Genomic DNA, 23,465 nt, shown 5'->3' on the forward strand with positions numbered 1-23,465 from the left:
CTTTAGTGTGCTTCAGATTTTGCAGCAACATCATTTTTCTAGCCAGCTTAACTGAGTAGCATTTCACAATGGCTAGGAAGCACTGGCTTTTGCCCAGATTATAGCACTGAAGGGTTTGCAGGTAAACTGGAACTGCCAGTTACCTGATTTTAAAAAGAGAGAAAACCTTTTTTCTATTATGTATCTACTAAAATTGGTCTTTCCTGAGTGTTCCAAAACCTAGCCTGGCCCATGTACAGTAGTGCAGTTTATTGTCTACCAAAAATTCACCCAACCAGATCTAAGCTCTATAACTTCCTGTGTGCTAATGTCAGGCATTTGCCCAGAGATTAAAAAAAACTGATGATTATGCCTTCTACATTCTATTTGGATTCAGTCTTGGCCTTAATCATTTTTGCACCTGCAACAAAAAATCAAAACGGCAGTCCACACTTTGAACTGGTGCAGGGTTTTTTCAGGAAAAAATTACAAATTTTACAGCTATAATTACAATTACCAAAAAGAGGCTAGAGATAGGGAAATGCTACACCACTGACTGCTTCCCAAACAAGCGCTTCATGTTACTTGATGGCAAGGCAGTCCTAATTAGACACCCAAGTTAAACGGGATTGGAAGTAACGAGCAAATTAAGTGGCACCTTTATGAAAGCAAGGAATCCTCCTTGTTGCTTATTGGCCAATCATACTGTGTAGAATGTACAGTGAAACACAGTAAAAACAGGTGTGGACCTGTGATGGGAGAGCAGTTGTAAACTGGCTTGCATACAGAGGCTGGAGAGGAAGAGGCTGGTGATTTCTTGGTTCTTTGAACTGTTTCGTCCTGAACCGGCTTGAGAATAGCACTACTTTGGCTGAATGCTGACAACAAGCCATTGCTTCACAATCTGTAAATGTGTAAATACACTGATGAAATAAATCATAAGTCTTTGATAATCTCCCATTAGAGGGAAATGGACATAGAAATGCCTTGAGCCTATCTTTGGGGGACAACATTGCCTGTTTGAGAAGAGTCTTATAATGCCTTCAATTCTTCCCTGCAGTTAGGGTGATCTACCCAGTGGCTGAACCTTCAATGTACTGTGCTGTCACTTAACCCACTTAGCTCTTGAGAGCAAACTTCAGGAGTTTTCAAGATGGAGACACTGCATGTTTCACATGGTTTGAAACATCCAACAACAGCCTTTGATTTGATCTGCCAACTTTCAACCACTTTCATCCAGGACTTACAAGGTTGTGGTACCCAGTTTTTGTAGGATCTCTGAATTACTCACCAACAGAACCAGCGACGGTGGCATGACATATGACATACCAAGACTTCTGGTGTTTGCTGGTGTCTAACTGCTGGTGTCAACTGCTGGCACTTGAAAGAGTTGTATTAGCTGTCAGCATAATGCAGCTAAGCTGTGAATGTCCATCTGTGAGTAATATACTATTCATGTAAAAGAACCAATTCCAACCGTCAACCTCAGTGGGATCAAGATCCTTACAAAGGCCAACAAGAAACACATGTATAAACCTTTGTGATTACTGCTTTATCCTAATGTCACAATTTCCTGGTGAACTGATTATCTTCTGCTGGTAGTTTTCCTGATATGCTCATTTTCCAAAGACCCACTATCACAGGAGCATCAATATTGCATGATTGATTGCCGCAATTATTTGTGTCATGCTAATTTTACTCAAATTTACAAAAACAGGCAGGTTCTATTCCAAAACCCCCTGTGGATAGGCTAAACTGCGAATAAGGGCAAATACCCATCCCCGTGGACTGAACCCACTGGAGGCAAGAGGAGCTTGGCTCACCTCCCCTCCAGAGGGGCTTCTGAGCCGCACCGAGGCCGCAAACGTCCACCTGCAGCCTTAAGTACATAAGAACTTAAGAACAGCCCCACTGGATCAGGCCATAGGCCCATCTAGTCCAGCTTCCTGTATCCACAGCTGCCCACCAAATGCCCCAGGCCTTGGTGAGCTTCACAATGGCTGTTTTTGGTTAAAAAAAATATCATTTCTCAGCCAAAAATTGGAAGTGATGTTTTTCGGCCAAAAACAGCCATTCAGAGCCTCACTGAGGCTGCGGGTGGACATATTTCATAATAATTATATTAGCTATCTTATGAAGTATTTCAGGGTATAACTCTGGGCTTTTAGGTTTTTTCATGCAAAGTCTGTGGCCCCAGCCGTGGACCTCCACAGCCCCGCGCCTGGGGCAAAACTCTGTGATGGCACCCCTCCCGCCAGCTATCGCCGCCGCCTCCCTGCACAGAAATCCACCCCCTCCCACTCACCAGAGGCTCACTAAGCCTCGTGCAACCTCCTCCCACACCGGGGAAACCTCTGCGAGGTTCATAAGCACTATAAACGGTGCTTCTGGCAAACTGGAAGCACAGTTTCCACCCCCGCCAGAAGGCTCAGAGAGGCTTCCTCAAGGTCCTAGCAACCAGCACCTGGGGCATTTGCCCCAGGGAGGTCTATGGCAGGCATGCAACTGTGTGGCCCCAATCTAGAGAAAATTAACCGCACTTAAGTTCTCATGAAATGAATAAGACAAGTCAGTCATGAGAAGGCCTCACTAAATAACCTCCTGTTTTAATTTGTGTGGAAAAAATAGTGCTTTTTAGAGGGTGTGGGACTATTTCTCAAAAAGCCCCTTGAATTAGCACAATTCTCACCATTTTTCAGACCTGCTTGTTGTCTTTATCTACCACTACTCTGGCACAATTGTATTTTAAAATTATTGCTTCTTTCTTTTTCCCAGATTAGTCACACAAGCAATCCCCATCAACAAGTCATTAGTGAACAAGATGATGGAGCCAGTCAAACTTGGCTAGGTGAAGACATTACTGAGGTGAAAGAGAGTTCATTTGGCATAGACTTTCTATATCAATCAGATTAGATTATCCCAGCTAGCCATAGGTCACACAGTGAAGAGGAAAATAATACTTTACCAGTCTCTTGCGTTCACTTGCAAATCAAATGTTTCATCCTGAAAATCATGAGAATAAGCAAAACTTCGGACATATCATTAACTATTCCATGCCTTCTACTTTACAAGTAGCTCAGTTCTATTCTACCTTGCTGTGAGATGGTCTCAGCTTTCTGAACATGCTCAGAAGCTATGTTCCCAAGTGAGGTTACCCTGTGTTAGGTTAGGACCTTAGCTTTACTGTTTCCTGTTCTGCTTTTGTATAATTCCAATATCTATATTTCAAAAGTCTTAATGTTGTTTTATGTCTCATTCTTTAATAAATTCTTCATCTTTACAGCAGTGTGTGATTCTTGATGGGCAAATCTTGGTTCAACTAAATCCAGTACTGATCATGAAGTCACACAGCTGAAACTTTTGCCAATACTCAAGAGAAGGTGGAGTTCTGAGACTTGAGTTCTTCTGTTCCACTAAGTGCTTTGAATTCCTAGTGGCCTTTAATCTTCCCCAGGTTTAAGAACTGGCAGTAACGAGGTGGCAGACTACAATTGGGCTAAGTTTTGCCAGTTTATGGTCTCCTGAAGCCAACTGATCCCACCAGTGGACCTGGTAGGATTTAGGTCCTTCTCTGCACAATGAGTGAGTGGGGCTGCAAAGGTGTCATGACATGATGGGGAATCAACACCCATACAACATCCTTACAAACCTACTCAACTACAACCTTGATCACCAAGCCTCTCTCTAACCCCATGGCCAACACTGCAACCAGATCCTGCAACTACCTACACCCCTCCAAAGCTTCTAATGCAGGATACTTGTTGCTTTGGAAACAAAAGCGTCAGAATGCAGGTTCTGGGTTGGAAAGGGGACCGCGTCACACATGCCTATAAGTCAGGCTCCAATACAACAGCTTCAGTCAGTGATAAGGCTGTAATGACAGGGTGCAAGGCTGAGGTCTGTGTTTATACAGCCACTGAAGAGACTGCAACCCAAGGAAACTACTGCGGAGGGAAGCAGATGCTGTAGAACTCACTCCCCTCTCAAAGCAGCACAGAAGTAAGAGGGAAAGCTCTCCACGCAAGGGCAGTAGACTCTTCTACAAGGATGGAAAGGAACAATTCCAAAACTCAAGATGGGTGGTTCTGTGAGTACAATAGCAGTAGCTCCACATCATCTAGGCTAAGGGATGAAGGAACTTCCAAAATAAAAAAAAATTTTCAAAGTCTCACCTCCCCTATTGGTATTTTTCGTTGCAGAGGAAGCTGAGTCAAAGGTACAGTCACAGACACAGGACTTTCTGAGAGCTAAATATTTTTATAAAAGAAAAAAAAAGGTAACCCAGATTTATTCCAGAACAACTTTTCCTACATTATGCAAAGATTCAGTAATATTACGGAATATTCAGTAATCTGCAGTACATTTCAGTAAAAGAAACCTGAAATGACAGTTTGTGAGAATGTGAAATTTAGCAAAAGCAGGATAGTGAAAATAATTGTGAATTCTGAAATATTCCATATTGGAATGTGGAACTTTGAAGCAGATTTTTTAAAAAAACGATTTGGCAAAAATGCTGTCATAATTCAACCCAAAGCATATCTAATTGCTAGATATGTCAGTAAAATCAAATGAAGAAAAAGCTAATACAGTACAAGCAAGTCTGAGATGGAAGAATTTGCTTGAGAATTTTCCCCCAAATTTGTTTCTGTTTCCCCAAATAAACCACTGTTGCAAAGTGGTTGAAAGTAACATACATTTGACCATTCCATATTCTTTGGCAGTGTGATCTCCAGATTTGATTCATAATTCTTGATACAGTGAAACTCGACACCGCTATTACTCAGGTTGGAATCAGGAGCCAACGGAATCTTTTGTGTCTCCTCATAGGAACCCTTGATTGTAAGAATCAGATCACCACCTAAATACAGAAAATAAAGCACCAAAGGAACATTAACCCCTGCTTCAAAAAAAGCAATGGGCAATTTATTCAATGGGGAACCTACTCTGCAATCCAATTACACAGAGTAGAACTACGCATGTGAGTGGGGATGTTGAAAACAGCACTCATATATTATTACCCTTCTATTTTGGAGCATAACCTGAGCTGGAAAAGAATTCCTTGGCTTAGCAAAGCACCTCTTTCTCACTGACGTGGCCAGTTCTGGTAGTGACAGCAGAATAGGAAATTGGAAGTCCTGAAAGGCCCTCCTTCCTAGGATTACCACACACAAACTGGGACAGGGTGCCTATACCTTTAAACATTGTATAGAAGAGGGAATTTTTTTCAGGTACTGCTTTTTAAACCCTTCCATGTTGAGCTGCACCTGCCAAAATTCCCACTTCTATACAATGGTTAAAGGTATAGGCACCCTATCTGGTATCCCTACGTCCTTCCCCTCTTACACATCTCAGGTTCTCCGCTGCTTGTGGTGCTTGTCAACACTCTAGGTGAAAGGAAGGAGGGCTCTTCCCAGCATTCTTTTTGTTGTAGCAGCTGCCAGTCCGGTGAATGAAGGGGGAAAGAAGTAGTGTTCAGGGGCTCATGAAGATCTAAAGCTTGTTGAGAGCATTCAGAAAGACTGTTGCACTCCTGATTATGTTATCAGAAGTACAATAGGATTTGCAAATACAGAAATGAACTCAAGAACTACAAGTTAATTGTTCCAATAGGTCAGTTAACCAAACCCAAGCCCAAATTGATCCCAGGGGGGTTCACCTTTCACTTCCCATCATAGATTCCCATCAAAATTGCCATGCATTGGCAAACTGCATTCATACGCTTTGTAAAATTCACAAAACTAAGCCCCAAAAATGAAAGATAACCATCGTGTTGGTGACATTTCTGATCAAGTAAAAAGTAATCCAGGTCACCAAAATTCAGGGAAAAATTAAAATGGAGGGAGGAAGTTTCAGAAGTTTCTCTAGGATACGGCACACCCTGGTGGCAGCTTCCCCCACTCTCAGTCTGTTGCTTGCATATTAGGTCAGAGGTAAGGGAAGCAGGGGGAAAGGAGACACGAAAAACTAGACAATTTGTGTGACAACCAGGCACCAATCCTACAAAACTGACTGCACGGCCTTGCATAGGTCTTCAAAAACCACCACATACAGTATGGATGGATGGAGTTATAAAAAGGAGTCACCACGTGAAACAGAAGTTGCATTTGGTCAATAAAAGTAGTACATTCTCTAGATGAGTGGTTCTCACACATCTAGCATTGGGACCCACTTTTTAGAATGAGAATCTGTCAGGGCCCACCAGAAGTGATGTCATGTCTGGAAATAACATCATAAAGCAGGAAAAAATTTTAACAATCCTAGGCTGCAATCCTACCCACACTTACCCAGGAGTAAATCCCATTGACTATCATTGTTAAAGGAATATACATAGTAACTTGTTAAAAGTACAGATCTTAACATTTACCCAAATGCAGTCACATACCACGGGAGCATCAAGTCTAATATATTAAAAATAAAATATGGAAATGAATGGGGACCCACTCAAAATGGGCTCACAACCCACCTAGTGGGTCCCAACCCACAGTTTGAGAAATACTGCTCTAGATGTTTTCTCATTCATCGCCTTAATTGTTGTTGGCAACCTTCAGTCTCGAGAGACTCTGGTATCGCGCTCTGAAAGGTGGTTTTGGAACATCGTCTAGTGTGGCTGAAAAGGCCATTTCGGGAGTGAATCGCCTTAAAAACTGCCATGAAGACACACCTCACACCCAAATTAATTCTAATTACTTTAACGTAAAGATGTTGATCGTCTTGTTGGTGCTGTTTGAAACCATTTAATTCAACAAAGAATGTGAGTTGATTTTATTGTAGCACAAAAATACACTCTTCAGAGCAGCTTCAGGATCTACAGTTTGTACTCGGGCAGGGATGCCCAAATGCAGTTTCCAGACGGGTAGCCATGTCAGTCTTTGCAGCAAAAGCAGCAAAGAATCTTGAAGAATTTAAAGAGGAATCCATTTCTTTAGTCTTTCAGGAGCTACAAGATTCTTTGTTGTTTTTGTTTCAGCTACAGAATAAATGCATGTCCTTTCAAGTGTGAAATGTGTGTTGGCATCCTTCAGTCTCGGAAGACTATGGTGTCACGCTCTGAACGGTGGTTCTGGAACAGAGTGTCCTCTCCAGTATGCAAAGCCTGGGTAAAGTAGGTATGGACGCTAGGCTGATACCCATGCAGCAAATCCCCCCTCTCCACGTCGCTGAAATGGTCCAATGGAAAGGCAGAAGCCAATACGGTTGGTTCCAGCGGCGTCGCAGGAGTTGCCAGAACGTGACTGTGTTCAGCCATGAACTGCCTCAGGGACTCCGGCTCCGGATTTTGCCTCGAGGTTGACTCCTGAAGCCTTTTCCATAACTGGATGTAGCCACAAGGCAGTGGAGGTTTGGGATCAGAGTTTTCCTTCTCTCAGATGAGCTGCCTTCCCAGGCTGACGAGTCCCATCGACCCAGTGGCTGTTTAGTCACCTCTTACGACAAGTACAGCCAAACTGAGGGCCTATTCTTATCCCCAGCCCCCAGGGGATAAGTGTGAAAAGTGTTTTCAAGTGTGAAAAGCAAATGCGTAACCCATTACAATACAAAAAAGCAAAAACCAGCAAGGGACTAGAGCACTGGGTCCATTATGTGTTGCTGAGATACCTGTTCAGAGTTACATTCACACAGCCAACTAATGAAATGACCTCACCTGTGTATTGTTGCTTCAGCTTCTCAATATCCACTTTGATCTCCAGAACTGAAGTTTCACGTGCCTGTAAGAAGAGTGAGACATAAATTAAGATGCTGTTGTCCTCCTCCCAACAATGAGTGGGAATATTTGTCCCTGGTTCTCCCCTGCACAAGACAGGGATTGGCCTTCAACCAATTGGCTGGTTGACAGAGGGAGAGGTTGGGAGCACTTGTTTCAGTGTGCAGCCATCTCCATCATCACTTGAGCCTGGGGGGGGGAGCACTTGACCCAACCCACCTGTTCATTAGCATAATCCAAGATTAGTTGGTTGTCTTTCAGGGGTCAGGAAGGAATTTTTGCTCCACTCTTTATTTGCCTTGAAATGGTTTTGTTTTGTTTTTTCCTACCCTGGGCTGTCCTTAAGGTGGGTGCTAGCTAGGATGGTCACAACTGATAGAAATACTTGGGATAGGAAGCAGGAGTAGGGATCTGGTATCTACCCTTGTCTACTCTCTATCCTGTGTCTAAGTGAAAATCTGAAGGAAAACCAGAACCAATCTCAAGAAGCTATTGGGTTCATCAATGAAGGCTGATGATCCCTTGGGCTTGATTTACAATGTCTACCTTAAAAACTGTCTGGTTTGGTAGGCAGAACAATTTACCTTCCTTGACCCCCTTTCCAGTGAAAAGCTGTGGTCACCAAGAGGCAATCCTGGGTTGGAATCACCCAAGGGGTTTCACCCAAGGGGGTCTGGGCAGATTAGCTGTCTCCTCTTCGGTTGAACAGCCCCACTGGATCAGGCCATAGGCCCATCTAGTCCAGCTTCCTGTATCTCACAGCAGCCCACCAAATGCCCCAGGGAGCACGCAAGACAGTAAGAGACCTGCATCCTGGTACCCTCCCTTGCATTGGCATTCTGACATAGCCCATTTCTAAAATCAGGAGGTTGCACATACTCATCATGGCTTGTAACCCAAAATGGATTTTTCCTCCAGAAACTTGTCCAATCCCCACTTAAAGACATCCAGGTCAGATGCCGTCACCACATCCTGCGGCAAGGAGTTCCACAGACTGACCACACGCTGAATAAAGAAATATTTTCTTTCGTCTGTCCTAACCCTCCCAACATTCAATTTTAGTGGATGTCCCCTGGTTCTGGTGTTATGTGAGAGTGTAAAGAGCATCTCTCTATCCACTTTATCCTTCCCATGCATAATTTTGTGTCTCAGTCATGTCCCCCCTCAGGCAAGTCCCCGCTCATGTCTCTTTTCTAGGCTGAAGAGGCCTAAACGCTGTAGCCTTTCCTCATAAGGAAGGTGCCCCAGCCCAGTAATCATCTTAGTCGCTCTCTTTTGCACCTTTTCCATTTCCACATTTTGCACCTTTTCCATGTCCTTTTTGAGATGGGGCAATCAGAACTGGACACAATACTCCAGGTGTGGCCTTACAATCGATTTGTACAACGGCATTATAATATTAGCCGTTTTGTTCTCAATACCTTTTCTAATGATCCCAAGCAGAGAATTGGACTTCTTCACTGCCGCCACACGTTGGGTCGACACTTTCATCGAACTGTCCACCACCACCCCAAGATCCCTCTCCTGATCTGTCACAGACAGCTCAGAATCCATTAGCCTATATGTGAAGTTTTGATTTTTTGCCCCAATGTACATGACTATACACTTACTTACACTGAAACGCATCTGCCATTTTGCTGCCCATTCTGCCAGTCTGGAGATATCCTTCTGGAGCTCCTCACACTCACATCTGGTCTTCACCACTCGGTAAAGTTTGGTGTCATCTGCAAACTTAGCCACCTCACTGCTCACCTGTCTCCAGATCATTTATGAAGAGGTTGAAAAGCACCGGTCCCAGGAAAGATCCTTGGGGCACACCGCTTTTCAACTCTCTCCATTGTGAAAATTGTCCATTGACACCCACTCTCTGTTTCCTGGTCTTCAACCAGGTCTCAAATCAGGAGAGGACCTGCCCTCTAATTCCCTGACTGTGGAGTTTTTCAGTAGTCTTTGGTGAGGGACCGTGTCGAACACCTTCGGAAAGTCCAGATATATAATGTCTACGGGTTCTCCCACATCCACATGCCTGTTGACCTTTTCAAAGAATTCTATAAGGTTTGTGAGGCAAGACTCACCCTTACAGAAGCCATGCTGATTCTCCCTCAGCAAGGCCTGTTCGTCTATGTGTTTTGAGATTCTTTGATGAGGCATTCCACCATCTTACCCGGTATAGATGTTAGGCTGACCGGCCTATAGTTTCCCGGGTTCCCACTCTTTCCCTTTTTAAAGATTGGTATGACATTTGCTGTCCTCCAATACTCTGGCACCATGGCCGTTTTGAGGGACAAGTTGCATATTTTAGTCAAGAGATCAGCAACTTCATTCTTCAATTCCTTAATAACTCTTGGGTTGATGCCATCTGGGCCCGGTGACTTATTGATCTTTAGTTTATTAATGAGGTCTGAAACAACCTCTTTCAACCTCCATCTGACATAATTCCTTGGTCAGGAGGGGCCGTTCAAGCAGCGGTATCTGTCCAAGGTCTTCTGCCGTGAAGACAGATGCAAAGAACTCATTTAATTTCTCTGCCATCTCTAAATTTCCTTTTATCTCCCCTTTCCCTCCCTCACCATCCAGAGGACCAACTGCTTCTCTGGTGGGTTTCCTGCTTCTAACATATTTGAAGAAGCTTTTATTATTCCCCTTAATGTTGCCGGCCATGCATTCCTCATAGTCTCACTTAGCCTCCCGTATCACCTTCTTACATTTCTTTTGCCACATTTTTTCCTCCGCCAGCAACTGTTACCCTGCACATGCCCAATCTTGTCTGATCTCAGAAGCTAAGCAAGGTCAGGCCTGGTTAGTACTTGGATGGGAGACCGCCTGGGAATACTGGGTGCTGTAGGCTTATACCATAGTCTTTCGAGACTGAAGGTTGCCAACCAACCATGTCTGTGTGGAGATTTTGCTTACATGAAACTTTCCTCCTCATGACTGGCATATATAAACATCTTTATTGAACTTTAATGTTCAACTAACTTCTCAAATGATGTGCTGACACCTCTCAGAAGAAGTGCTGACCCATCATGGACCCAGGCTGACTGCACTCACAGTATTCACTCAGCACCACAAATGGAATCTCCACAGAACCCCAGCCCAGCTGTGACCTCTTTCAAACTTCCAAAGTAATCATACAGGGTTGCCTCATATATGAATAGACCCATAATGATATCCATTCATTTAGCTTATATAAAATGTCTTTGACCATGGCTAATGCTAAAAGTTTCAGGACAAGCCATGGGACGATGATTGCAGAGGCTTCCAGCCTGTTGTTCGCATTCAGCTCGCTGACCAGTTTAGATTAATTCAGTTGATTAATAATAACTCTTTTTCTACTTTTCACATGACTATAAATCTCCAAAGCATACTAAAGTGTGATCCAGATGTGGTTAAGTGATCTGCACCATTCTAAAAGTCACTTCTCTGGTGAGTCTGTTTATTTCTAATCAACACCACAAAGAGAATTACTTGTAACAGTGACCTTCTTATGTATCAGAGATTCCTACCACAGTTGGGTAACAGAAGGCAAAAGGGAGCATATCAAGAGCTCCATCTAAAAGATGCTTACAGTAGAGGAATACTGCAGAGGAATAACATATTGGTTCAGGTTGGGGATGGGGATGAATAGTCAAAGTCGACACTGGAAACAGTGGCATCGTTAGAGGGCTGCAGGCTACACCTGGTGACACACATGTAGGGGTGACACCACTACTCACCAAAAATTTTAAAATCTTGGTATTTTCAAGTAATACCATCATGTTATATATCAAGCGATGTATAATTTCATGCAGAATGCAATGAAATAAAACACGGTGAAATATCTTTATTCTAGCAAACGTTATAGCCAAAAAACCAGTAGGGGTGGGATAATTGTACATCACCATGCCCACTGCCCTGACCGATGCCTCACCCACTGCATGGGAGGAGGTCCATCATAAGGGATGACATGCTGGCCACCAGTACCAGGTGACACAAACCCTAGTGACGCCACTGATTGGAAGAAATAACAGCTTGATTGAACTTTTTGCCACTTTTGCAAGAATAATAGTAGCATAGTAGCATTAGTTCAGTCAGTCATGCACCTTTCACCTAGTCCCACAATACAGCAGTAGCAGATAGGTTCCCTTAGTAACCACAGGACAAGATGACTTGAAAATGAGAATCATTTCAGGAAAGAAGTCTGAAAATGAATAATTACCACTAGTACGCCATTTGTAACAATGTGTTCTGGACGGTGTGGACTGAAAAGCAAAACAAAAAAAATTAAAACATCATAATCTTTTCTAGCTTCGTGTGATAGGTCATTATAGTCAACTGTCCTATTTAGCAGATGAGAAACTAAGATGGAGAGAAACCTGGAGAGAAATTCCATTTCTGCAACATTAAACACCAGAGGGCGATTTGAGAGGACACATGAATTCTATAGCTTTGGATGTTACATTATGGAATCCAGGGTGCTGGCGGTAACATAGTTTCATCCTAGCCTCAAATATTTTGTCATGGGTTAGAGTTAATCTGCCTAAAGTGTTATGATCTGGAGTATCATTGAGTTTCTATTAAAAAATCACAGATCAGTGAGAATGTACCTTGAAAAGTTTGTCCCTAATGCACACAAAAGTAAGTTTCCATACACATATGATGATCATTCCATACACAGATTCCAAAAGTGAACAGGAAACTACCACACGCGCACACACACAACGTTGCCATAGGAAAGAATCCTGAACAACATATGCTTGAGCATTGTAATTGGTTTCTGAGATCATCCAATATGATCTGCCTCTACACAACCATCACATGGATGGTGCCCTTTCACATTGGGGGTGAGAATACACATTCCTATCCACTGCCTGGAGCAACTTGTTGGTTTCAGGATGATGACGTTACAGACAAATTAAGGTACTTGTGATTTGGGTTGATGTTTCCTGGGTTAGTCACATGGATGAGCCTGCCCAAACAAAAATCATGCACTGAACAAAGCAACACAATGCTATGTGTAACTTTGGTGTATGGTTTCTTAATTTAAAGAAAGAAAGGGCTGCACTTCATGCAGTTTTCATTTCATGTTTTCTTGCTTTCATGTCTGCATACATTGCAGTGATGCTGCAGGCCTGGTTTTTGTCTAATTAGTTTTGAACAAATTGGATTGGGTAGGATAAAGATTTTGAAATAAAAGCCAGAGGCATTACTATAGTTTGGCTGTTTTCAGTGGTGGACCTGCCATTCAGTTGATGGGGCAAATGCCCAGGGCATAGACCCCTGTGTGCATTTAGGACCCTGCAGAAGCTTCTCTGAGTCTCCTGACGGAGTCAGAAACTGTGCTTCCAGTTTTCCAGAAGCACAGTTTGAAGCGTCAGAGAACCTTCAGGAGGCTTCCCTGACAAGTCCTGGAGTCACACAAGGCACTGGGGGTGGGGTGGATTTGCACGTGGGAGTGGTGGCATCCTGCAGGAGGCGCCATTGCGGAGCTTTGCCCGAGGGTACGGGGCTGGGGAGGTCTGCCACTGGCTGTTTGAGCAGGCACATGCTGTCCAATAATGTTTTGTTACTTTTGCAGTGTTTTTTTTCCACCTTATGTTTTGTCCTGCTTTCTATTTTCTTGGACTACTGCCCACACACAGAGGATGTGTGAGGGTGGCTGTGTTTCTGAGACTTTGAGAGATACTGCCAAGGACTGATGTCTTTCCAGATGGCTGTAAGGAGACCTTGTACTGGTGCCAAAAAAAAGAGGATGGATCAAATATTGAGATTTTGAAGATGCCAGCAAGATTATCAGGAGACAGTTTACTCAAAAGATCACTTGTAAGAACATAAGAAGAGCCCTGCTGGATCAGGCCAAAGGCCCATCTAGTCCAGCTTCCTATATCTCACAGTGGCCCTCCAGATGTCCCAGGGAGCACACAAGACACAACCTGCGTCCCGGTGCCCTTCCCTGCATCTGGCAATCAGAGGTAGCCTGCCTCTAAAACCAAGAGCTTGCACATACCTACTATGATTTGTAACCTGTAATGAACTTTTCCTCCAGAAATTTGTCCAATCCCCTCTTAAAGGCATCTAGTCAAGATGTCTTGTTTTCTGTTTTGCTTTTTGTTTTTGTAATTGTTGTCCATGTAAACATGTGTGCAGCTTGTTTGTGAAGTGTTTGATTCTAAGGCTACTTTGCTATTGCTCTTTTAACATTTACCCTGGCTAAGTCGGAGAAGGTTATATGTGTATCCAATCAGAGTATATGACATCACAGAGGACAATTGAAGGCATTTGAGAGCAATTGAACTGAGGGCAATTAAAATGAATATTTTCTCAATCAATGCTAGGATAACCAAAAAAAAGGAGAAAAGAGAGTCCCAAGCCTTAGCCTGACATGAACATGATTGTATAAATGTGAATGGATTCATTTCAGTGGGAATGTTCCACATTCATGTTATAGGGATGGTACTGAATCTCTTGCATCAAGGTATTGATAAGCAAGGCTTGGTCAATGGTGAGCAATAAAGTAACAAGATGTTCTCTTTACGCCCACTGTGAATTTGCCCAGAGCAGTTTGAGCAGTTGCAGACCTGCCATAGACTTCTACAGGGCAAAAGCCCAGGGCGTGATTCACTAGGACCCCGTGGAAGCCTCTCTGAGACTCCCAATGGGTTCCGGTTTCCCAGAAGCACAGTTTATTGTGTCAGGGAACCTTAAAGAGGCTTCCCCAGTATAGTCCCGGGTTGCACGATGCTCCATGAGCCTCAGGTTAGTAGGGGGGATGAATTTTTGTGGGGGGGGCAGCAATAGGTCACAGGGGGCACCATCGTGGTCCTTTGCCCCAGGCATGGGGCTGCGGAGGTCCGCCGCTGAGTTTGAGGCATGTCTACAGCTTCTCAAAACAGTGCTTAAAAGTGTTTCTACTCTTCCTGCCTGTACTTCATCCAGGCTTTTCTTCATAGGAATCAGAAGGAAGGAAGGAAGGAAGGAAGGAAGGAAGAGGGCCTTCCTGGGAACCACTAGAAAATGGGGTGGGAAGAAGGAAGAGCAGTATGCTATGTGCACCATGGAATATAGGAGGGAAAGAAGAGCTGGTATGACAGTGATACCTCAAAGCCTAAGGCATGAAGGGGGGAAGCTTAGCCTGATCCTGCTAGAAAGCCTCCTTTGAGGAATTCACTAAATAATTTACCAACATCTGACAATGAGAATGGGCATTTACAGCACAATCTTGTCCATGTGTACTCAGAAGTAAGTCCCACTGTGTTTGGCAGGACTTACTCACAGAAAAATGTGTATAGGATTGTAGACTTGAAAGGAAAATAATGCCTGCATTAAAACAGAATTTAAAAAACTATAGACCATTTATTCAATAAAAACAAAATCACATATAACAATATTTTAACTTTTCTTTATAGCCGTGTTTTAATAAATATTTTATACATCTTTTTTACATTTATTTACATGTTTCTGTATTTTTTTCTTTATTGTTAACTTTCATTGTACATTGTACATTGGACATAGTATACATATGGGGCTTTCTTTGGGAACTTTAAGGGGAGAAGCTTAGCACTTACTGATAGAGCATATGCTTTGTATGTCAGCATTCACAGATTCTATGCTGGCCTCTCCAGGTAAGACCAGGAAAGATAATCCCTGAAACCCAAAGATGCTGCCAGTCTATATGGCATATATAGACAATATGGACCTGGACGAACCAATGATCGCATTTAGTAGAAGGCAACATCCAATCTCCACTAGTGCCTGAACCCAAATGGTGTCTTGCCTTATCCATTTTCTAACACCAGTTAGATCCATACTGGGTACCCATCCATCTGCACAAAGAGAGCACAGGAGGGGCTATAATGCTCACAAAATGAGACATCAATCTTCCATGCTTCGTTCTCTGCATTTTCCAATGAAATTCTTTGATTCAAAGGCTCCAAACGGTGGGCAGACAGCTTCTTGCGCACCATCACACAAGGCCATTGATGTAATAAAAATAAATCCAACTTATAATGACTGGCTGCATTATAAATCAAGCAAAATGTTTCCATGAAGTTCTTCTCCAGCTCAGCAAATAAACCAAGTTTCTGAGCATGTGCAGATAAGCAAGAAGCACTCAGTAAGGAAATCGGATACCCAGGGAACTACACGTCTGAGGGGTTCTTGCACATGAGATGTTGCTGAACAGGGTTACAATATCATTTCTGGTGCAAGGAGCCCTAGGAATGTAGAATCCATGGCTCCTGATATCCTTACTTCATATTCAGATTATCTAGAAAGGTGAAGTACCATTTCACTTGATCCACAAGAAACTTTTAATATTAGAGTTTGCATTCCATTAGAAGCCAGGAGGTTTGGGGATATGGATACTGCGAAGCCATCCGATCCATCTAGATCCCGTTGCAATGATACCAGGAGAAGGAGCTGAAGCACGACCGCGAGCACGACCACGACCACGTACAGGAGCCGCTGTATATCTTTGGACCCTATGAGAACAGAGATACAGAGAAAAAACATTGTTATCCATGAAACGCAACAAGGTAACACTTGAAAACACAAAAATGCCAATTGACTACCTAAATAAAAAATGGAACTCACCTCCTTAACCACTGCCTGCTGGGGCATCGGTTGTCGCCCTTAGGCAGAATTGGCCTATGTGTGTTGATGTTGCAAAAGCTTTCTGCGGACCAGTCTGGGTACAAATGCTTCACCTGATCAGGACCAATGTGTCTGGCTCAGTGGTGCTGTCAAAGTTCGTATTTACCTGGTTTGGAATACGAACTTCTCCAGTGTCTAAACAACTGGCTGCATTATGAATCAAGCAGAATGTCTCAACCCAGTTCTTCTCCAGCTCAGAAATAAATCAAGCTTCTGAGCATGCACAGATAAGCATGAGGCACTCAATAGGAGCATTGGATACCCCAGAAATGACCAGCTGCAGGGGTCTTGCACCTGAGATGCTGTTGAACAAAATTGCAGCAATATTTCTGGTGCAATGAGCCTTGAGAATATAGTTTCCATGGTACATGACATCCTTCCTTTGGTATTCAGCTAGGAAATACATGTTCCAGGGTTCCTAGTCCCAGGGATACATGTCCCAGGGTTCTTTCGCATGCAGAGTTTTCAGTGTTCCAGACACCATGGAAGGATGGAGGCCTTACAGAGAGGTCATTATACCTGTTGCCACCAAATAATGTTTGATTAAAGGGAAGGAGCAGGACTCAGGAGCTGTGGGGGAGTTATCAAGTTCATAGCAACATTGAGGAGGCTCACTGGAGACATTTGGTCCCCATTCAACTCCCAATGGTTTTATTGGGAATGCAAAAACATTTCTATATTATGGAACTGGCCTAAGGAAAAAAATTCTGTTTTCCAGTTTAGTGGAAAATGGCTCAGTCAGACAAGATCAATTTTGAAATTGGGTGAATGAAATTCACCCATCACTAAGCTGGATTGTAGACCGTGCGGACGTATTTGTGACAGCAAAGACTCAGGTTTGATATTCACAGAAAGAATTCTGGAGAAGATTCTGATGCATGTCAGTACACATACAGAATGGACAACCAAACTGCCAGAGTGAGAATGTTCTTGCTGTTAAACCCAAGTTGTTTTCCTTTTTAACATATATTTGCATCAAAGTAAATGAAACATTGCATCATCCTAGATACAGCAGCTCATTAAATCTTAAGCACCCAGTGTAGAAACAATGCAGCAGTACTGATGAATCGCATTACGAAGAACAAAAAAAGCCTTTATGATAATGCCAAAGCCTATTAAACCAAACTTAACTTTAACTATTTCATTTGTGAGACTTTGTGTTGTCATTTTATACGTAGCTACAGAAAATTCACATAATTTCCAAAGTTAGCTATATAATGAATGTGAAAGATGCATGCGTGCAGAGAGAGAGAGAGAGAGAGAGAGAGAGAGAGAGAGAGGCATGTAGAACAGGAAATGGAAATGGCAAATCTTCACACATAAAAATGCTGAAGAACAATTTTCCCTTCCCCAATACAATATTACATTATAAAATGAATTCCAGTGTTTCTTCTAATTCTAGGTACAGATAAAATACATTTGTGGGAAAGCTTTCATACAAATACTTCTAATTTGCATTTGCTTACCAAACTTCAGACTTACATTCTCCTAAACTCCCGTTTTCATCACAATCCGAAATCATTGCAAGGGCTATACTATGCAGTTGGTTTACCCACCACCTTCTTATTCAACAGGACGAAGCCCCATAGTGAATACAGTACATATTCTAGTTACAGCTATACAAACACACAGCTGTGTATAGTTGTGTACCAGCCACAACTGGCACAGAGCCTTGCTGCAACTCTACACTCACATTGCTTGCCCTCCAATTATGGGGAGTATAATCATTGCTCGGTTTTGCATGTGGACTTTTTTCCAGATATGATAATAGGCCTCACTCCTTCTCCAATCCATCATGCACCCATTATTTAGCTAAAGAACTCATTATGCAAGAGTAAACTTGCATATCCTGGCTGTTTATGCTTGTTCAACAATTCAACTGCAGTTGCAAGATCCTCCAGCAATTCAACAAGAACAGAATTTTGAGCAGACCCATCAATCAGCAGCAGCATCAGTCTACTGATAAGCATCAATCAGCATCAAACTACTGATCAGTCTACTGATCATCAATCAGTCTACTGATAAGCATCAATCAGCAGCAGCATCAGTCTACTGATAAGTAGACTGTATTCCACACACACCAGCCAAGAGCTCAGTAGAAGACACCAAGCATTCCACAACCTCCCATTTAAATCTCAAACTACGCAATTTATTCTCCCTCTGTCTTGCACTAGGTTCCACAAATGCTACAGTTGCATCCATACAAAAGTTAATTAAACACTGATGTGTGTACCCATTACTTTTTCCATAATTCTAGATTCTCTGTATAATCAAGAGTTGTACTCACATGCTCTGTAACGTGAACTCAACATCCAGCTCTTCAAATGCCTGGAAATACAAGTGGGATAAAGAATTATCCCCATGCCCATGCAAACCCACTTTCCCATCCCATATATGCATTAATAATATTTTATTTCTTCACATTTACCTGCTTCCCACCTCCCAGTGTATAAGATGGGCAACATGGCACCAAATCCTCCATTTTTTTACCATTGCTACCACTGGATGCATAAGAGTAATTTTAATGTTTACAGCTACAGTTTTCCATTTTTGTATCAGTGCCGAACACCACTGCTTAGATGCAAAGATAACATCATTGTTATGTGTCCTTCATTTTGCAAATCTCCATCCATAATGCATGGAAAGCTTATTATGGAAACTACCCACTTTTTGCTTTTTATTACATGTATACCCTTACCTTGGCAACCTTCAGTCTCGAAAGACTATGGTATCGCGCTCTGAGAGGTGGTTCTGGAACAGCGTCTAGTGTGGCTGAAAAGGCCAATCCGGGAGTGACAATCCCTTCCACACCGGGAGCAAGTGCAGTCTGTCCCTGGTCTGTCCCCCTGGCTATGGGCCTTCCTTCTTTGCCTCTTAGCCTCGGACTGTTGGCCAAGTGTCTCTTCAAACTGGGAAAGGCCATGCTGCACCTTTCCCCTCAACTTAAAGCAATATTAAAATTTTTTTACAATGAAGGTAATCAATATGTTCCAGCTGCTATCCAGATCTTTCAGTCCAAAATTCTCTCCCATTTGTTTTATGGTGTTCCAATTTGGATTAAAGCAATTAACAAGGATATTGACCAGATTGCAACATCTTTTTTTCGCAGAATTCTAGGGATCCCAAATTTAATTCGGGTATCCACAATTATCCTAGAATTAGGTATTCATTTACCATCAACTACAGCCTGGTTACTTACCTTTAAATATTGGCTTAAATTGTTTTTAAATTCTCATTCAGGTTCTTTTTTATATGATTTGTTAAGCGATTCTTATTCTTCTCCTTGGTTTCGGTTGATTGAAAATAAACTTGTTTCTCTTGATCTCTCTTTAGAATCCTTGGCAGATTTGAGTCTTACAAGAGCATACTCATTGATAAAAGACAAGCTTTTAGCATTTGAATTTAATTATTTAAGTATTAATCTTAACCCTATTTGTTCTCCTCTTTCTTTTGGCTTGGCCCCATCCTTTAATCATGTATCAAATTATTTTTATACATTAATCAATCCATTACATAGGCGAGCCTTTATGTTAGCTCGTTTTAACATCTTCCCCTCGGCAGTTCATTCTGGCCGTTTTTTTAACATTCCACGGGAGAAAAGGCTCTGTCTCTTTTGTCATGAGTCACCTGATTTTTTGTTTCATATACTCTTTTTTTGTCCAGTTCATCTTGACATTCGTAATCATTATTTAAATTCTTGGATTTCTCCTGACCTAACCCCTTCTGATATTACCCTCTCTAGGTTCATGAGTGATGTTTGTGACTCTTTAACCACAGCTGTTGCTGGTTATTTATCTGAGATTCTTAAAATAACGTTGTCAGAATTTAAATAATTCTGGTATCTTGTTTTTAAGTTGTTGGGTCGGTATGCAAGTTGTTGTGACAATTGTAAAATATGTCTTAATTGTGTTGTGTTGATATGCCAATAAAGGTTTCAGACAGACAGGCCATGCTGCACAGCCTGCCTCCAAGCGGACCGCTCAGAGGCCAGGGTTTCCCACTTGTTGAGGTCCATCCCTAAGGCCTTCAGATCCCACTTGCAGATGTCCTTGTATCGCAGCTGTGGTCTACCTGTAGGGCGCTTTCCTTGCATTTCCTTTTTCTCCATAGAGGAGATCCTTTGGGATCCGGTCATCATCCATTCTCACGACATGACTGAGCCAACGCAGGCGTCTCTGTTTCAGCAGTGCATACATGCTAGGGATTTCAGCACGTTCCAGGACTGTGTTGTTTGGAACTTTGTCCTGCCAGGTGATGCCGAGGATGCGTCGGAGGCAGCGCATGTGGAAAGCATTCAGTTTCCTCTCCTGTTGTGAGTGAAGAGTCAATGACTCGCTGCAGTACAGAAGTGTACTCAGGACGCAAGCTCTGTAGACCTGGATCTTGGTATGTTCCATCAGCTTCTTGTTGGACCAGACTCTCTTTGTGAGTCTGGAAAACGTGGTAGCTGCTTTACCGATGCGCTTGTTTAGCTCGGTATCGAGAGAAAGAGTGTCGGAGATCGTTGAGCCAAGGTACACAAAGTCATGGACAACCTCCAGTTCATGTGCAGAGATTGTAATGCAGGGAGGAAATCATTTGGGATGCAGAATTGTGCATTAAAATACACTTTGCTTAGTACTGCCTTCACTTCTAAAATTGTATGTTTGACTAAACAGTATACCAGCATTTCTCAAACTGTGGGTTGCAACTTGATTTCTGGTGGCTCACAGAATGCTGCTCAGAGCTACCAAAACTTCCAGGTTGCTGAGTTTTCTTGTTTAAAGCAAGAGGTCTGCCTCCTGAGCATGTTCTCTGCCTCCTGAGCATGGGTATGTTTTCATCAGTGAGAACAGGCTGCAATTCAGCCCACAGTGGACAAAATACTACTGAGCAGAGTGCCAAAGCACACCTGTGAACCATTAGTGGCACACCACGTGCCGTGGGACAGTGGTTGAAAATTGCTCGTGTAATACAATAAATGGCAAATACGGACACATATTTATTTCACTTTATAGTTCCCAGATTAACTTTTATCACTTACTTCTGGATTCAACTTGAAGCTCACACGACTAGTGTGTCCAACATGCAGTTTAGCAGTATCAAAGAGAACTGTGTAAAGCTCATCATCTTTGGTAAGTGTGTCTTCATCGTAGACTCCCAGGTGTACAACATTCTAGTAACAAAACCATAATCCAGTAACAGCATTATTTGATAGTATATACTTTAAGGTTCAGAGGCCCCAAGAGTTTTCTTTGACTATGCAGAATATGGATTTTCCCTGCTGGGTCAGACAAACCACTTTCACATGAATGGAAAAACTTAAGTTCATGAGGGACCTGATCTTATTGCTGGGTAGCACCAGTCTCCTGTGCATTGCCCTGGCAACAGCTGTCGCAAATGCGCCATAAGGCACATTGTGGCAAGTGCCAGTAGGGAGGCCAGCACCAGTTCGCACTGGGCCTGTGCACCGGTCGGGTGTTTGCTGGGAACCAGCCCTGGTACATTTCCCACTGAACGGCTGGGGAGCATTCCACAGCGTGGGGAGGGTGTTGGGGAAGTGGAAGGGGGGGTTCTGGGCAGTGGGAGGGCAGCAGGGGGAGAGCAATCTGGGAGGGGACAAGGCTGCCACTACATCCTATCTCCCCTCCTGGGCTTCAGGTTCCTAAATGGAACTCCTCAGTTCTACACATGCTAAATAACTGGTGCAGATCCAAGGAGACCATTGGGTCTGCTGAGGCCTAAAAAGAGGTAAGGGAACTAATGTTCCCTTACCCCAAGAAGACCTCCAGCTGTGTTCTTGGCCCCACAGAGCTGCAGCCAAGTAGGGATTTGAACGTTGCTTTCAGTTCATCGCTCTAACCACCACACCACATTTGTTGCGCTTGACACCTTTCCATGGCATTTCACAGTGAACAAAGTATCTAATTTATCATCACAGAAAGCTTCACAGAAGTCCTCTCAGAAAGCTCAGGTTGAGAATGGTATGTGTCCAAGACCATGGGCAATCCTACCTAACTCCCCATGTGGCAATGCAACAGCGGCAGTCCGGCTTCTGCTACAGCCAGTGGGGGATTTGTGGTTGCTGGAAGTCTCCTGGGGGATATTTGTGTCCTTGCCCTGGGGTAAGCCCTGGCAGCCGCTATGGTTGAATTTGGACCTCATATGCCAATAAAGGTGAATGAATGAATGAATTTGGACCTGTACCCTCTCAATTGCTGGCGCAAGTCCGCGTTGATTCATGAAGGTAGATCAAGCCCATGAAGGGAGTTAGGATCCATTATGCATTTCCACCTATCTCGCCCTCTTTCCGGGCCTGATTCTCCCTCCTCCCCATCCCTGTCACTGTTCTATTCTGCCCATCCCCTGCCCCATTCAAACCCCTTCCCAGCTCCCTCTAACCCCCTGCGTTGACTCACCTCCTCCAGGAGGTGCCCGGTGTTCTTGCACGGAGCTGGCTGGTCATTGCTTGCGGCAGTGGCCAGCCCACACACATTGGCCTAGTTGTATCTGCAGTGGGTGTAAAGGAAGTTATGCCAGCAGAACACACATTCCACCAGCATATTCCTTCATTAGGATTGGGCTGCATGTGATCCACATAAATAACTAGGGATCTTGGCCTTGTAATTGAACCCAGACCCCACAAAAAGATGAACCAGTTTGTTGATTCTTCCTTCAATATATATTTTATTAAGCACCAAATGAAAAAAAATATTCTCTGATGGTTTGGGACTAATCATTCTAATGCAACATAAATTTCTATTTCATTTATTTATATATTCATTTTATTCATGTGTTCCATTTGTTGACAGAACCAGACAGGAATGTCTCATACTTCTTGCCACAAGAAGTTATCTACGGTCTCACCTTTACACGGCTGTCAATCCTGTAACAGAAGGCTTCATTCCACACTGGATCTTTAGAGTTGGGAACAGTTTTGGTCCGGACTGTTTCACTTGAAGCAGTTGGGAGGGATACCCTCACATAGCAATCGGACTCAGTAACTGTAGAATAAGAAGACAAATTATAATTTGCAGTCTTCCAACACTGCAACAATTAGTATTATTCACAGTGCAAGCCTATGCGTGTTTACTCAGAAGTAAGTCCCATTTATTTCAGTGGGCTTACTCCCAGGTAAAGATGAGCCCTTAATGGATACAAACAAGAGTGCCAT

General features: G+C 43.1%; 1 pseudogene; it reads right to left on the bottom strand.

Annotated features, from left to right (window-relative positions):
• LOC136641635 (cytosolic phospholipase A2 epsilon-like) overlaps nt 1-23,465 on the bottom strand; it is a 41,375-nt pseudogene extending 17,910 nt beyond the window's left edge.

Source organism: Tiliqua scincoides, chromosome 1 (assembly GCF_035046505.1).
Source record: "Tiliqua scincoides isolate rTilSci1 chromosome 1, rTilSci1.hap2, whole genome shotgun sequence".
NCBI classification, from domain to species: domain Eukaryota; kingdom Metazoa; phylum Chordata; class Lepidosauria; order Squamata; family Scincidae; genus Tiliqua; species Tiliqua scincoides.